We start from the raw sequence: 18,499 nt of genomic DNA, 5'->3' as shown, positions 1-18,499 counted from the left end.
ACCATCTGCTTTTCCCAAGTCTTTGGCACCAAGATAAAAGACATTGATCCTATGCTGTACGTGTGAATGAATCCAACACAGGGTGAAAAACTAACAGTTCTTTTTCCACCTACCAAGTTCTCACAAGCACCATAAAGAAGAAAGCCTATGCTCAGCCTACCTGGAAGGGAAGAAGCCAGGGAGAGGTGTGCAGAGGTCTCCCAAAGTACCACCTTCCCCCGTGCACCCAGAAGGACCCTAAAAGAGCCCCCTCCCCACAAATGGACTGGAGCTGAGTATGTTCTAGTTAACTTCGTGGACAATGCATTATTCATGGATGGTGAGATTCTTAGTAGGCTCTTTATGAATTAGGACCCACATTAGGCATTTCTGATTTTCCTTCCACTGCATACAGACTATGTAAGTAGAGGACTACTGATTTGATCAGAAGAAATACTGGAAAATAAGCCTGAGTACCAAGGCACTATAAGTGCTTCTATGAGGAGAAAATACATAAATGTCAGGAAATGCACTGGAAATAAAAACACAAGCAGAAAATTGAACGGATTCACGTCATGTGCCTCCAAGAATTTAGAGATCTTGCTACACACTGAGATTTTTTGCTCCCCTGCTTCTGGCTGCATTCGGAGGTATGCCGACAGGCCGTGACTTAGTAATTCCTGCGAATCTTCCTTTGAAGGTTTTCAAATCGCATTTAATACAAAGCATGTCATAAAAAAGACTCACTAATCATTGATCAATAAAATATATTCCCTTCCATGGAGTACCTTTTTATACCTCCAATCTGAAAAGCAGTGCTTTCCTGACACCCCCTTGGGAATCAAAGGCAGACTCATGTCAGGCCCACAGAGCACAAAGGAAAATGTCTCTGATAACTTTGTGCTTTATGTACAGGCAGAGGTGGATCATTCCGGAATAAAAGAATTTTTTAACATGAGTCCGTTTACTCTGTAATTCAGAGAAAAAGAGGGACTTCCCTTTCTCAGAATTCTCCTGATCCCATTTTAAAGTCAAAACTAGAAAGTATCCCAAACAAGCATGAAAGCCTGGCTAGCTCTGAGATCTAAAGCATGTACCGAATCCACAAAACTTGAGACAAAGACACAGAGAAGGATGCATGAGTCTGGCACAGCAACCTGAGATAATGTTTGCTGGATATAAATCTGGCTTCGTAGGAAATACACCCTATCTATGCTCTACCCAAGAATTAGGAAACTTCTAGAATCTGTGCCAATGAAACAGAGCTGATTGAACAATTCAGAGAGAGCTTCTACTTCTCTGCCACATGTACCCCTCCATCCCCTGCACCTGCTGCCAGCCTTTTCCAACCTCCTATTGCCATCTTTCTTGCTTCCACATTTTCCCTCTCCTTTTCTCCTTCTCCCTCTAAGCAAGCTTTTAGTTGTGGTTGCAAGCCACCATCTCTGCTTAAATTCACTGAATTCTCAATCCAGTGTTAATCTGGGCAAAGAAGGTGTGGTCCTCTGTCAGCTGGCATAAAAAGAGCTAGTTACTTTGCAATGCCAAGCTAGACCCAAGTAACATGAAGTTCTCACAGGCTGAGAGATCTCTGAACACAACCCAAGGCATCAGTACTGTGTGTTTTCTCTGGTCGAGGGCATTCATTTTCATCATGATTATATTAAGCAGAAAACCTAAAATGACTGTCATCCTTGGTCGCTAATGCCTTTCTTGTTCGTTTCCTCCCCCTCTAACAAGACTGTTTCACGGAACAGGTAGAAATCTGCCTACCTATCCAAAAAATGAAAAACACGATGCTCTTCTGATAGGAACTTTTTTCATGAAACACTGAAATCCCATTTCCCTGCACTGTAATTTCTAGGTCATTACTTACTAAGCAAAGTTAGAATCTTCCATTTAAATGTAAAATTGTCTTCTCCTAGGACCGGCAGAGCAGCGCTGCCATAAACAAACAAATTGAGCAAGTTAGAAATTTAGTCTCTAATAAAAATAGGTATGGGGGGCTTCCCTGGTGGCGCAGTGGTCGAGAGTCCGCCTGCCGATGCAGGGGACACAGGTTCGTGCCCCGGTCCGGGAAGATCCCACATGCCGCGGAGCGGCTAGGCCCATGAGCCATGGCCGCTGAGCCTGCACGTCCGGAGCCTGTGCTCCGCAATGGGAGAGGCCACAACAGTGAGAGGCCCGCATACCACACACACACAAAAAAAGGTATTGGGGGGGGTGCTTTATAATAATCTGCAAGGCTATAGGCAGATCTTAGTCTACTACACAATCATCTCCTGATAATGAGGTTATGTGCTTAGGAGCCTTAAGACCTGAATCATCTGTCAGTGAGATTTATGACATGCACTTCCCAAGGGAAGGATACCCCTAATACGTTGTTGTATTCCACTGACTAAGCAGTCAGGGCCCCCATGTCTGCGGGAAACCAGAGAGACCTTTTCCACGGTGCCAAGTACAAAAGTATGCTCTCAGGGGGACAACTGATGAGAAATTATTTTAAAAGTGTGCAACGATATATGACCCACCTCAAAAGACACGCAGAATTGTATAGAAAATAGAAGAGATTCAACCCAGGCCTTTCAGTACTCTAGATTTGTGGAGCAACGGGCCTTTTAGAAGATCAGGAAGGCTGGCAACCAAGAGACTATACGCAGATCCTGTTAACTCTGCCTCCGCTTTCGTTGCAGACACCACTTTGAGCTTAGGAACCAGGAGGGGTCCTGGATGTTGGGACTATTTATAAACCCTTACTTCTCAAATATGGCAGGACCCTATCAAGGTACATCAGCATCCCTGCACCCTGAGAACCTCAACAAGAGGCTGGGGGCCAAAGAATCTAGGCAGAAATACACTGCATCTGTCCCAGCTCCCCATGACCGTCTCGTTTTCGCTAGGTTTATGCATCTGTAGCTGAAAATATAGGATCTTAACCTAATTTGACAGTGGGTGAAATTATGCAAAACTCCACTGTAAATAAAATAGCAATACATATGAATAATGAAAAGGGGTGCCCATTTACATACAAAAAAGGACAAAGCGTTATTTGGAAAATGAAGTGAGTTTTTCAGAGTTCGTACCTGTGTTCATAAAGAGTCCAGTCGTTGCCATGCTATTTTCCATATTAAACACACATGACACTGATGTTGGTGCACCTTCAATTTTGCAATCGTTTTTCAACATACAAATGAGGGCAAAGAATGGCAGCACATTTTTACACATAAATATAAAAAACACTCAGGTTTGTTTTTCAGGCAAGCACGATTTTTAAAAGTCAATGTTTTCCTTCCGAAAGACGTGACTATTGCATATTTATCCTATCTAAGTCGGGACTTCATCATTTTCAACCAAAGTTCCTTGCATAACATCCAGAGGAAGGAAGAGGACAACATGATCTTCAGAAAATGTTATAATTCTTCAGAGTGAAAAAAGTCAGAATGAGTTTCTGGGTTCAAAAAGATGTAACATTTTAGATTTCATTTATTAAGGGCATTGTGAAGCCATTATATAACCATGTCCATGTAACTCTAATAGCCAACAATCTTGTTAGCTCTATTTTCAAGAGAGCCAAGGCAATAAAAAGAAGAGATATTAAAAGTTAACTACATAATACATTGGGGGAATGCAATTAACTTCATTTGGCCAAGCAGGGGATACAAGGGAGGGGCAGAAGATGAGGGTGGGGGATGTCTGCCCTGGAGGACTTTAAATGTCACACAAGGGACTTCCCTAGTGGCACAGTGGTAAGAATCCACCTGCCAATGCAGGTGACACGGGTTCGAGCCCTGGTCCGGGCAGATCCCACATGCCGTGGAGCAACTAAGCCCATGTGCCACAACTACTGACCCTGCACTCTAGAGTCCGCAAGCCACAACTACTGAGCCCACGTGCCACAACTACTGAAGCCCGCGCACCTACAGCCCATGCTCCACAACAAGAGAAGCCACCGCAATGAGAAGCCTGCACACCGCAACTAGAGAAAGCCCGTGCGCAGCAACGAAGACCCAACACAGTCAAAAATAAATAAATAAATAAATTTATTATTTTTTTTAAATGTCACACTGAAAGGCTTAGACTCACTGTAAAAGAGGGTGTGCTGACCCTAGGGATTCGGAGAAGAATGCGACATGGGTCTTGTTATTAAGAAACTTACAATCTATGGGCTTCTCTGGTGGCACAGTGGTTGAGAGTCCGCCTACCGATGCAGGGGACATGGTTACGCGCCCCAGTCCGGGAATATCCCACATACCTCGGAGCGGCTGGGCCCGTGAGCCATGGCCGCTGAGCCTGTGCGTCCGGAGCCTGTGCTCTGCAACGGGAGAGGCCACAATAGTGAGAGGCCCGTGTACCGCAAAAATAAATAAATAAATAAATTTAAGCACTTTATAAAGTATTTTTCTCTGTCAATACTAAAAATATTCAGTAATTCTATAGTCGAACTAATGGGTCCAACTTGGGTGCTTTATTTTAAAAAGGCTTAAGTTTGATTCCCATATTTGGTTTATTATAGTCATGGGGAGTGTTTGCTAAAAAAACAAATTCTTGGGCTTCCCTGGTGGCGCAGTGGTTGAGAGTCCGCTTGCCTATGCAGGGGATACGGGCTCGTGCCCCAGTCCAGGAACATCCCACATGCCGCGGAGCGTCTGGGCCCGTGAGCCTGCGCGTGCGGAGCCTGTGCTCCGCAACGGGAGAGGCCACAGCAGTGAGAGGCCCGCGTATCGCAAAAAACAAACAAACAAAAACCAAATTCTTTATCCTCTCCTCAGAAGTATTGAATCAGGTCACGCCATCAAGTCATTCTTATATGCAGGTAGCTTAGAAAACACTGAATTCTCTTTCTGAATGATCTAGCCTCCAGCTTTGGCTTCACATTGGACAAAAGGAACAATAAATTTCATTCCCCCACTGTCATCTCTTTCTGTACCTACACTTTCAATTTCTCCCCCATCATTCTCAGCTTCTCAAATACTCTGAAATTACATCCAGGAACCAACTAACTGCAGAGGAAAACTATAATGGAGAAACAATAGATAGGAACCAAAAAGAAATCTGTAAACGGGAAATAATACAATAAAAGGGAAAAGAAATTTAAGTGCAAAGATAAATATTTGAGGAAATGGAATACCAGTACTTATTATCTTCCAATTTCTGCTCTTTCCCCAGTTCACGAGAGATCAGGAGCATAATTACAGGGATGCAAATGAGTGAGGAGTCATCAAGACTTTAGTATCTAGTTGAGTTGGAGGACTTGGTTAATTCCAGGCATCCTGGGGCTAACGTCAAGGTGAGGGGTGGGGGAGACCATAAACATTCAGTCGACACCACTAGTCAGAACATCAATTTGTTCCTGAGACTGAGTTGCCATTTCTCTTGGATTTGAGTTTCAGTTTCTTGAATACAGCAACTGATGAACTACTCAAGTGCCCCTAGGGCTGGGGCATCTTGCCCATCTCTTCTTCCCCCAACCCTCACTCCTGCTTTGTAACTGACATCCTGTCCCTGAGTCCCACTCTGAGCTGGAGCACTTCCCCACATGCTTTTCTGATGCTGCTAGGCAGGCTTCCTTCACCCCCCAGCCACCTGCCTTCCAGAGGCCTTTCTTCACCTTCTCATGACCATCCCTGTTGACACCCACCTACCTGGACCACACTGGTGGTCCAGCATAGAGCTGTTGTGTTTTCCAGTTGTAACTCCCTGTAATCACAAGCAGAGAGCATTTCCATCTCCTCCAATGTTCTGAGTACCATCTACCCAACTTTGTGTCAGCCAACCCTTTCACATGATGCTATAGGATGTGACAGGGTATGTTTCTCATCATCATGGACACAATTTTGTCTTAGCATAACTATAATATGCGGGTTCCAAGAAAGTGAAGCAGCTCTCCTCACCCCTTGATACCCTGATTCTGCCAACTGCTACACTATACTAGTCCCAGACCCTATGTAAGAGAGTAATAATAGGCTGGTGTGATGTTGCTTTAATGAACACACACCCTTATTCACTATTAGCAAAAGCTTCACCACCTCAATGAGCCAAAGATCTGTTTAAGCCTCACACTGATATTTACAAATTTAAAGAGATACTAACTGGATACTGGGTTCTCCGGCTACTGGCCTTTTGCTTGCTTACAATAATTCTTGCTGGACTTCCCTGGTGGTGCAGTGGTTAAGAATCCGCCTGCCAATGCAGGGGACACGGGTTCGAGCCCTGGTCCAGGAAGATCCCACTTGTCGCGAAGCAACTAAGCCTGTGTGCCACAACTACTGAGCCTGTGCTTTAGAGCCCGTGAGCCACAACTACTGAGCCCGTGTGCCTAGAGCCCGTGCTCCACAACAAGAGAAGCCACCGCAATGAGAAGCCCGCGCACCACAAGGAAGCATAGCCCCCACTCGACAAACTAGAGAGAAGCCCGCGCGCAGCAACAAAGACCCAACTCAGCCATAAATAAATAAATAAATTTTTTTTAAATAATAATAATTCTTGCTAATAAAATAGTAGAAGCCTAAGAAGCAAATTTCACTTGCAAATACTACTTCTTTCCTTTGGGTAATAACTATTCAAGGAGACACTAAACAAAGAGAACGTTTAGAAGCTGAGTTTTCCTAGATATAAACTCTTATACATTGCTGATAGGAGCATAAATATTACAATCACTTTGGGAAACATGTGCATAACTCTACACCCCTAGTCATATTCCCTAGAAAGACACTCTCACATGTGGGTAATAAAAAACATGTTTAAGTATGTTCCCAGCAACAGTGTGTAGAAAAGCAAAACTCTGGAAACAACCCACTATGGGTCAAAGAATGAATTAAATACATTACGGCAGATTCATATAACACATACTCTACAGCCATAAAAGTGAATGAATTATAGTTATATGCATCAATCTCAAGATCAAAATGTTCAGTAAAAAAGATCAAGCTCGGGCTTCCCTGGTGGCGCAGTGGTTGAGAGTCCGCCTGCCGATGCAGAGGACAGGGGTTCGTGCCCCGATCCGGGAAGATCCCACATGCCGCGGAGCAGCTGGGCCCGTGAGCCATGGCCGCTGAGCCTGCGCGTCCGGAGCCTGTGCTCCGCAACGGGAGAAGCCACAACAGTGAGAGGCCCGCGTACCTCAAAAAAAAAAAAAAAAAAAAAAAGATCAAGCTCTGCAATACAATGGGGAAACACAGTCCTTTCAGAAATGATGTGGAATCTATGGCCATACCACCCTTAATGTACCTGATCTCGTCTGATCTCGGAAGCTAAGCAGGGTCTAGGCCTGGTTAGTACTTGAATGGGAGACCAAATGTGAATCCAAGGTGCTGTAGGCTTTAAAAAAAAAAAAGTGGTGCTGGGACAAAGTAGATATCCACATGCAAAAGAATAAATTTGGACCGCTACCCTATACCATACTCAAAAACCTACTCAAAATGGACCAAAGACGTGAATGTAAGAGCTTAAGTGGTAAAACTCTTAGAAGAATACATAAGTATAAATCTTTGTGGCACTGGATCATTGGCTTAGGGAATGATTTCTTAGATATTACACCAAAAGCAAAAGAAAAAGTACCTTGGACTTAATAAAAATTTAAAACTGTTGTGCTTCAAAGGACACTATCAAGAAAGTGAAACAAGAGCCCACAGAATGTGAGAAAATTTGTGCAAATCATGTTATCTGATAAGGGTCTAACATCCAGAATACAGAAGGAACTCTTAGAACCCAACAATAAAAGGACACATAACTTGAATAGAAATTTCTCCAAAGATAGAGAAATAGCTAATAAGCACATGAAAAGATGTCCACCATTATGATTGTCATTAAGGAAATGCAAATCAAAACCAGGCTGAGATCCTACTGCACACCCACTACGGATGACTAGAATCAAAAAGACAGAAAGTAACAAGTATTGGCTAGGATGCAGAGAATCTAGAACACTAATACACAGCTAGTAGGAATATAAAACAGTGCATCAACTGTGGAAAACATTCTGGCAGTTCCTCAATAAGTTAAACAGAATTTCCATACGACCCAGTAATTCCACCTTTAGGTATATATCCAACAGAAGTGAAAACTGTTGTTCAAACAAAAGCCCGGACACGAATATTCATAGCAGCATTATTCATAATAGCCCAACAGTGGAAACAACCCAAATGTCCATCAACTGATAACTGTATGAACACAATGTGATATATCCATACAATGAAATATTATTCAGCCATAAAAAAGAATGAAGTACTGATTCATGCTACATGGATGAATCTTGAAAACACTATGCTAAGGGAAAGAAGCTGACACAGAAAACCATATATTGTATGATTCCATCTATATGAAATGTCTGGAATACGGAAACCCATAAATATAGAAAGTAGATCAATGGTTGCCAAGGGCTAGGGAAAGTGGGGAGTGAGGGGTGACTGACAATGGGGACAGGATTTCTTTCTGAGCGATAGAAATGTTCTAGAATAAGAAAGCGGTGATGGTTGCACAATCTTGTCAATATACTAAAACCAGTGATCTGTACACTTATTTAAAAGAATGAACTTTATGTTATGTGAATTATATCTCCATACAAAAAGTTAATAGAAAAAAACCCAGCAAGCTGTTGAAGACTACCTCCTCTGGGATGCCACATGTATAGAGAGCCTGGGACCACTGGGGGCATGTAGAGTGTTCAATGAACTTGTATCATTCTACTTATTAAGCTGGGCAATAGGTTCATGGGTGTATTGCTTCATATCTATTCAATATTCGATAAAAAAACAAAACATTTACAAGAGCAATAAATATACTTTTTTTTCTGTTTTTCAAACCACAATCAACACAAAAATTGGATTTGAATTTAAATGACCATAAGTTGGTAGTCAACCTTAACTAAGCAACCTCAGTGTGCAAAATACCATTATGGAAAATTATGGGGAGTTAAAATAGAGGCAATGACAATCACAACCCTCCAAGGAACTTATAAACTAAAAGCATGAGCAGCCCTCCAGCTCCAGAAAGCGATAAACCAGCTTCCTCATTGAATAATTTCAGCAAAGGTTTTGACAGTCCCAGCACCAGCTATTATTAAAGAATCCATTTCATACAATTTCATACAATTAAAATATCAATATATTTTACTTTGAGAGCTTCAAATTTTTATTCTGAAAAGTTGTTTCCTCTCCCTTTTATAAATCTGCTTTTAAGGACTTGGGATAAGGTGGAATTAGACCATAGGAAATTGTAAGGAACTTGTTTATGAGGCTTGTTCTTCACTTGAAGTTATTTTATGGTACGCGGGCCTCTCACTGTTGTGGCCTCTCCCGTCGCGGAGCACAGGCTCCAGACGCGCAGGCTCAGCGGCCATGGCTCACGGGCCCAGCCGCTCCGCGGCACGTGGGATCTTCCCGGACGAGGGCACGAACCCGTATGCCCTGCATCGGCAGGCGGACTCTCAACCACTGCGCCACCAGGGAAGCCGGAAGTAATATATTTTTAAAGCCCCGACTTAAATGATATCTTTAGATTATCACACATTCTCATCTAGACTCTATTAGTTTCTGAATATTCATATAATGACATCTTGAAGTGCCTTTTTTGCAAGATACGGTCTAGATAAACAGACAAGCTTTCTAAAAACAATTAAGGTTACCCTCAAGATTTATAATCGCTATAGGTCATCGAAAATTGTATCTATGTTTCCAGTTTTACCAAAGATCGGCAAAAGCAAATAGTTTTAACCTGAACACTCTTTTTCCACTAAGGAAATCAATATTTTTATTTTATATCACAGTTTCTGGGATATATACTCTAGAAATGTATCATTCCAGTAATTAATTCAGGAACATATATCCATTTTAGAATCAACTGTCTAAATTAATACAAGTAACTTGATGATGCAATGGTGTTGGAGAAAGCAAATGGAAATTTGTAGCCAAAGAGCCCTGGATTAGAATCCAAATCTGCCACTGATTCTCTGACATCTGTAAAATGAAGATATTAGGATCCACCTTGGAGAATGACTGCAAAGATGAAATGAGATAATTAACACAGTGATCCTGGCACACTAGAATGTTCCACAAACATTGGCCCTCTGTGTTTTCCCCTTTCTTGTGAAAAAGCAAAGCCTTCTTAACTAAATGTCCACATAGAGAAATATATAATTTTAATTAAACATTTAGGCACTAAAAAAAAAAATTGCTTCGCCATTTACTAAATTTTCTCCTCTGCATGGTAAATTATAATCTTGGTTAAACTGTGTCAAAAAAATTTCATGAGAACCTTATTTTTAAAATTAAAACTAATGAGGAAGTGGAGGATAATCCATTCTTAAGCTTATTAATATAACTGAAGGCTTCATCTCTCTACCCAAGTGCTTACTGGTTTCTGCAACCAAGGTGAGCAGCTATGACCTATATTTTAGGATTTGGATTGGACTGAAAAGTCGCTGTGTTGTTGGATGAAGACAGAAAGGCATGCTTATCACATCTAGCACTAAATTAAGAGGAGTAGCTAATACGGTAAATAACAAAAGCAAGAACCAAAAACATTTTGTCAAACTTGAAATCAGCAGATGCCATTCATCACATTTACATTTCAAAGTCCTACGGTAATGGTTGTTATCACTATAAGGCTGCTTGTTTTTGTAGGCCTCAGACACACCGGATGGAGACACTTAGCTTTGCCCGAAGAATCACGTGGATAAGACGAAGGTGAACTGATAACCTGGTCAGCCAGCAGTCTGATGCAGCTTCCAAAAATGACAATGCTAATACTAAAGCATCAACATAGCATAAGGTGCTGAAGTAACAGTTCCCATATTTTCAGCACTGGTCCTCCAATATCTTGAGCCCAACCTGGCCCACACCTCTTTTTGTACGGCCCACGAGCTAGCTATGCGTGGGTTGAAAAAAGGCAAAAGGATAATATTTCATGACATTTGAAAATTATATGAAATTCAAATTTCAGGGTCCATAAATAAAATTTTACCAGACATAGCCGTGCCCATTCATTTACGTATTGTCTCCTCCTGATTTCATGTCACAAGGTCAGAGTTGAGTTGTTGCAATCTTATAGCCTGCAATTCTAAAATATTTCTATCTGGCCTTTTTACAGAAAAAGCTTACTGACCCTTGCTCTAGAGCACCGCATTCAATATTTTTGAAAGGGCAATAACAGAGGAGGTCCAACAGATTGGGCAGGGAGTCTGAAACCATTTCCTAAGGTGAATTGTTGAGGGAATTGTGGATATTAAGCCAGCAAAAGAGAAAACCAAAGGACAACATTATAGTTTTCTCTAAATATTTAAACAGCCAGCATGTGGAAGTGGCTTGTGTTTGTGTCACCATAGACAGGAAAATGAAAGTTCTAGGGAGGCAGACATCAATTAAACATAAGAGAGCATCTTCTGGGAATCCCCTGGTGGTCCAGTGGTTAGGACTCCCCAGTTCCTCTGCTGGTGGCCTGGGTTTGATCCCTGGTCAGGGAACTAAGCTCCCACAAGCCGCTCAGCCAAAAAAAAAAAGCATCTTCTAACACATCAAAGTGGACAATCATAGATGTTATATCACAGAAGAGCAAGCACCCTGCCATGCTGGTATTTAAGCTAAAAGGCAAGATGATTGCCATGCGAGATTATTATAGAAGATTCTTACAGTGGGTAGGAAGCTGAACTGGTTTAACACTCAGGTTCTCTCTAAATTTTATCTCAAAAGAAAATGATCATAAATAACAGGTGACAGCTTAATGACAGGTCAATGGAAACAATTTCTATTACCACATTCACTAAGGATTATACTTTACAGGGAAATATATATACCTATATGTATGTGTATACATATATGTGTGTAGGTACATATATATGTAAATGGCATATTAACAAGAGGTTTACTTAAATAAAGAGCACAGGAGCTATAAAAAGAAGCACAGTAAAAAAAGAAGGGTTATTTTTAGGAGGAGGGTTCCAACTACAGAAAATAAGGAAAGGACGTCCGCTGCTAAATAAAATGAGCTGGACTCTTGCCTTGTGTTACTACAGGAAACCAGCTTGGTGCTGCTTGAAAAAGGGGAATAGTCTATATATATTTAAAATGGAAAGGGGAAGAATGTGTTAAGAAAAAAAAAAGAATGTGCTCAAATACAAAATACAGTAAAGGGCACAGTCGGGTGATTTACTTGCACTGGACTTCATAAAATAGTTTTACAAACAACTTCACAAAGCACAGCCACCTGTTAAGCTGTTATTTTGGCCTATCTATTTCCAATGGCAACCTTGACACCCAAGCAAGAGACATACCACCATAGCAACATAAACATCACGGTGTTGGAGAATAAAATTTTAGGAAGCAATTTATAGCTTCTGCAGGGCTGGAAATAAACTAATCCTTAAGCATGTGTTACTATGACATAACGTTCCCACAGGACAAACTCAGATCCTCTGGACACCTCAGGATTCCTTCCCACGGGCCATCTGGAAAGCACAGACTCCAAAAATGAATATTGTACTAGATGGACTTCTAAAATAAAGGTATTTAAAGGTGTGAGACCGTGTGATTTCATGCACAGCTCAGGGAATGCATGATTACCAGGTATTCACACAGCATCCACACTTGGACAATTATCACTGTCCCTTACATTTGCTGAATGGGCTTGTATGTCATGTGATCAGCCCCTCATGGAGGCAAAAAGAAGGGTACTGGAATACTACTCAGCCATAAAAAAGAATGAAATTTTGACATTTGCAGCAACATGGATGGACTTGGAGGGCATTATGCTAAGTGAAATAAGTCAGACAGAGAAAGACAAATACTGTATGATATCACTTATATGTGGAATCTAAAAATACAACAAACTAGTGAATATAACAAAAAAGAAGCAGACTCACAGATATAGAGAACAAACTAGTGGTTACCAGTGGGGAGAGGGAAGCGGGGAGGGGAAATATTGGGGTGGGGGAGTGGGAGGTACAAACCACTGGATATAAGATAGTCTCAAGGATGTATTGTACGACACGGGGAATATAGCCAATATTTTGTAATAACTAAAAATAACTGTAACCTTTAAACTTGTATGAGAAATAAAAAATTTAAAAAGAGGGGTATTGAAAGTTGAGGAAACTGAGGCACAAGAAAATCCAGTCTTCCTAAATCAATTCATGGCTATCAATCAGCAAGGCCTCACCATACTGCACCACCCTAAGCCAGAAACCCCGAGTTAGGGCAATATAGGTACTTTAGCTCCAGGAGATAAAATGCCAAGGAAAGGGTAGAGGAAAATGAAAGGAAAACCATGTTTGAAAGTGATGAGGCCTCTTTTCAGGCATGATACTCCCCGTGAGAGGTGGGGCGATTACCAGGACTTAAAAGATGAACTTTGTAAGGTACGGCTGATTTGCCATTCAAAAAGACCCAACCAACAGGAAAGAAAGCTGATCATCCAGCTTTAAGACGAGACACACCCAAAAGGTGTGTCGTGGGGTGGCATGTGGCAGGGCCAAGTGAGTCTGCATCTGGGTGAACAGGTTCTACCTCATCTGGGGATCTGAGAGACACCAAGGCAAATCCTGAGCCCAGTGGTCACAAACATAGGCCTGGGCTCCATCCCAGAACCACAGTCCATTAGCCCTGGCCACCATTTCTAACTGCTTCTTTTTCCTTTGCTCTTGAGTATCCTCAAAGATAGAGGCCTGCAAGGCCCGTGCGCAGTTCCTTCTCCAGATCCACAGAAGAGACTGTCCAAAGGCCAGGACAACACTGAATGCAGCCGTTCTGCAGATGAAAAACAGATGAATCTATGATGAAGCTTCCTATGATGCCAGGGATTTGGCTGCTTTTGATATGAGAACCATTCCTGAACCCCTTTAAAAAATAAGATGGTTGGGCTTCCCTGGTGGCACTGTGGTTGAGAGCCCGCCCACCGATGCAGGGGACGTGGGTTCGTTCCCCAGTCCGGGAAGATCCCACATGCCGCGGAGCGGCTTGGCCCGTGAGCCATGGCTGCTGAGCCTGCGCGTCCGGAGCCTGTGCTCCGCAACGGGAGAGGCCACAACAGTGAGAGGCCCGCGTACCGCAAAAAAAAAAAAAAAAAAAAAGATGGTTTCTGACAGATATAACCAACATTAAAACAAACAAAAACCTCCTAAAAGAGTTAAGGCAGAAGGCTGAACACTATGTAAATAATGGCTAATTTTAAATATACTTGACCCTTTTGGATGTGTGTTTCTTGAAAAGGCTTAAGGGGGTTATTCCATTTGGACAACTAATAGCCTAATTACTATTTTTTAAGAAAACAATAACCAAACTCCTTTTCGGCCAGTCTTGGCAAGAAATCTCTAAGAACAGCCATCTCTGCAGCACTATATGTCATACTGCTGGAAAAAACATAATTACACTCAGCTGCATCCAAGTTTCCATCAAACACAATCCAAAAGAGGTGAACTATTGAATCCTGAATCTAAAGGTTTTTCATTTTGAGCACGATGCCTCTTTATGAGCAACAAAAACACAACATCCAAAAAAGAAGCATTCGTCATAGCCTTCAATAGTCCAGGATTTGGGTCTCCAGTGTACACAGTACAGTCTGTACCCCAACGATTAAAGACAATTCTAGTTACCAAACTCTTTGCACTTGGGGGGGGAGTAAATAACTCTATTTCGTATCTTTAAACCTGCCTCATTGAGCAAAAGAACCGTCTATTTTCACAGCACTTTTCAAGCATTGAGAAAACCACTTTTATCCACCATGTCACTTTAATGGAGGCTGAAATAGCCCAAAATGATGATAAATGTTAGGTGACATGAATGGCTTTATTTGTCTTTTCATCGGCTCCAACATCTTCATCATCATTGTTTCAGGTCAGGGTAAACTCAGCAAAATTTTCCTGATGAAGGCCCATGTCAAGAGGGTACAAAACACAGGGAACTCACACATCTCAGAAGACATGTCCAGGGATTCAAATACAAACTTTAGTGATAACCCTGTCTTCAGAACTACCTGTCCATACAAGGAGGTGATTACAAGTCTTGTTTTCTTAAACATCTATCCAGTGTTGTTTTTCTATTTGGTTAAACTGCTAATTACTACTTTAACAAGAGTGTTGTTTTCTGTGACTTTGTTTTGCAGATGTCTACTATTTCGGGTGCATTAGAGATTAAACAGACATCTGTAAGGTGGCCCAGGCACACTGGAAAGTTCTCGGACTGGAGACCAACATTTTCCTACAACCCACTACTTTCTTGGACAGTGCAGGACACAAACTGCTCCTTGAGAGCAGCAGGACTATAATCCTAAAAAATCTAATGAAATCCAGGTTGTTGGCTACTGAGTTGAAAACTCTACCTACAGACATCACTAAGAGAATTGACAACAATGAAAATGTTGCAAAGTGAACTTGTTAATAAGCCGTCATAATAATAAATTCGTTTTTTTCTCCTGAGTTAAATATTTATCAAATCCTAAAAAAAAAAAAAAAAAAAAAAAAAAAGCTAACATTTTAACTGTACTTCTTTATTTAGAAAAAGAGTCCAATTGATGTCTGTTTCCACCTGGTACAGGAATAAAGCATTATCATTAATCAAATATTCTGTCTTCTACTTTAATTGAAGAACACTTGTCAGTGACAACTTTGTTGGAAATACTTCTAAAATGCACTGGTACTTTTTCCTGTCTTAGTAAGTATTCCAAGCAAAAATGCACTTTTTGTGTTAAATGACAATATAGTAGGACTCCTGAATTAAAACTGTCAGGCACTCCAGCTGTTGCTACAAAGGTATAGGTCACTAAATTGAGTCATTAATGCCACCCAAAATATGGATACAGGTCCATCTTGTCATTTTCCTCCTTTGAAAGAAGGCAGAATTCAGAAAATATTTCTAGTTACCTTCTGTTAATTCAAGTTTTATTAAGTTTGCTTCAGGAAATGATGTATGAGTTTAATGATAAAGTAATATAACCAATGCTTTAAAGGAAAGAAAAAAATGCTGACCAGATACCTAGAACAGTAAACTCATAGAATGTAGAATGGTGGTTGCCATGGGCTGCAGGGAGGTGGATAGGGAGTTATTGTTTATGGGTACAGAGTTTCAGTTTTACAAGATGAAAAGAGTTCTGAAGATGGATGGTGGTGATGGCTGGCCAACAATGTGAATGCCCTCATGCCACCGAATTCTACACTTAAAAAATAGTTAAGGACTTCCTTGGTGGCTCAGTAGTTAAGAATCTGCCTGCCAATTCAGGAGACACGGATTCGATCCCTGGTCTGGGAAGATCCCACATGCCGCGGGGCAACTAAGCCCGTGTGCCACAACTACTGAAGACCGTGCACCTAGAGCCTGTGCTCCACAACAAGAGAAGCCACCGCAATGAGAAGCCCGTGCACCGCACAAAAAGTAGCAACTAGAGAAAGCCCACGTGCAGCAACAAAGACCCAACACAGCCAAAACTAAATAAATAAATTAATTAAATAAAATAAAAATTAAAAATAATAAGTTTAAGAAAAATAGTTACGGGGACTTCCATGGCGGTCCAGACTCTACACTTCCCCTGCAGGGGGCAAGGGTTCGATCCCTGGTCAGGGAACTAAGATCCCGCATGCCACGCAGTGTGGGAAAAAAACCAAAAAGTTAAGATGGCAATTTTATGTAATATGTTTTACCATAATTTTTTAAAAATTATTTTAAAAAACTGACCTGAATGTACACATCCAATTAAGTGTGGTCCCCTTCAAATAGTTCATTTTAGGGCATTACATGTTTATTTCCATAGTGTTGACACAGAGCAAAACATCTCTGAATCTCTGCCGTAAAATTTAAGACAGGTTTGTTTGGATTTTTTTCATTGTTTTGAACATTCCTGATAACGGTAAATGTCTTTGGAGGACAATTTTTAATTTTAAAAAAGCCTTTTATAGCTCCATTTTCAGAATAATAATCTTATCAAGCTAAAAATTTTATTTTATCCCACATGAGGTGTGACTCTACAGGAGCAATATGAATTTGTGCATGTGGTTTGTAAACTGCCTGTGAGGCAATGCTAGTAAAGGTGAGACACAAGTTTCCAAGGAGCCACCTCTCAGCAGGAAGGGAAAGTACACAGTGCTGACTAATACATTTTGATCATTTTTCATACCCTCCAGTTTGCTTACCTCCATGTGAAAGAGGTTTAAGTTTTCAACGAAATGTGCCAGAAACATGGTGTCACTTGTCTGTTCCCATTGTTATTTCCAGATACTAATTTTGAGAAACCTACAAGTGCTTATCAGTGAACATCTCGGCTAAAGATGTCTATGAAAGCCAAAGGCTGTCACTGCCATTAAAAGGAATAATTTCTCAAAGTGTAGGGGTGGTTCTCTTTTTAGAGCATGAACTACAAAACTTCTTTTCAAAGAGGAGTATGATTCATTTATCAAAGTTAAACTGAGGAATGTCACTTGGTTTAATACTTGAATAAAACTGATTATTCAGTAGGAGATAAAGCTTATGGACCACTCTCTTAGCTTAACTGGAACAGAAGAACTACCTTCCCCCAATTATTTCCTTTGATAATCCTGAACAAGTTATTTAATCTTTAAGGGGTGTGTGTGTGTGTGTGTATTGGGATAGAACTAAATAATCTCTAATGCTCCTTCCAGCTTTGGGATTCTAGGGAAGGCAGAAATGGGAAAGCAAAGAGCCTGGGCTCGGAAGTCTGACCAGCATGGGCATGAATCCAGGTCTGCCATTGAATAGCCATGCAAGCACCTGTGATCCACATCTGTAAAATGGGATGCTAATATCCAACTCACTGCACCATTACAAGGATTAAATAAACAAGAAAGCGCTGGACAAATGTAATTTCTCTTTGCCTCCTTTGCATGCGGAATGTGACTGCTTGCAATCCAAGCATACAAAACAGAAACTGAATTTTTAAAACTCTTACTTTCCAAGCAGGTTTCACGGGATGCATCGCCGAGGCACATAGTGCTATTTTATTATGTACAGAAAAGCAAAGTGAGGACTTCCCTGGTGGCGCAGTGGTTAAGAATCCACCTGCCAATTCAGGGAACATGGGTTCGAGCCCTGATCTGGGAAGATCCCACATGCCGCGGAACAACTAAGCCCGTGCGCCACAACTACTGAGCCTGTGCTCTAGAGCCCGTGAGCCACAACTACTGAGCCCGTGTGCCGCAATTACTGAAGCCCGCGCACCTAGAGCCGGTGCTCTGCAGCAAGAGAAGCCACCGCAGTGAGAAGCCCGTGCACCGCAGCCCCTGCTCGCTGCAACTAGAGAAAGCCTGCGCACAGCAAAAAAGACCCAAAGCAGCCAAAAATAATAAATAAATAAATTTATTGTTTAAAAAAGAGAGAATCAGGGCAAGCAACTTTCACAATCTGTGTAAGACACGAAGACAGAGATGGCTCAGGTAAGCATAATGAACAGTGTAACCCTGCACTTCCTAGGGACTATTCAGTTCTCTACGATACCTTTCAGGAAGCGTGGGCACAGTAATTATTAAAAGGTCCTACACCATCTCTATAAACGGTCTATGCCAGTTGGAAACACTCTTGCCAGAGAGCCA

At 41.4% G+C, this 18,499-nt stretch overlaps 1 protein-coding gene and 1 pseudogene across 2 annotated transcripts in view; one reads left to right on the top strand and one right to left on the bottom strand.

Moving 5' to 3' along the window:
* Positions 1-18,499, bottom strand: part of PITPNC1 (phosphatidylinositol transfer protein cytoplasmic 1) — a 254,225-nt gene that overhangs the window by 224,495 nt on the left and 11,231 nt on the right. The gene's annotated exons all lie outside the window — the stretch shown is intronic.
* On the top strand, positions 7,179-7,298 carry LOC136139524 (5S ribosomal RNA; annotated as a pseudogene).

This window comes from Phocoena phocoena, chromosome 19, assembly GCF_963924675.1.
Source record: "Phocoena phocoena chromosome 19, mPhoPho1.1, whole genome shotgun sequence".
NCBI lineage: Eukaryota > Metazoa > Chordata > Mammalia > Artiodactyla > Phocoenidae > Phocoena > Phocoena phocoena.
Note: the sequence above shows the minus strand (reverse complement) of the source record. Positions and strands in the feature narration are given on the sequence as shown.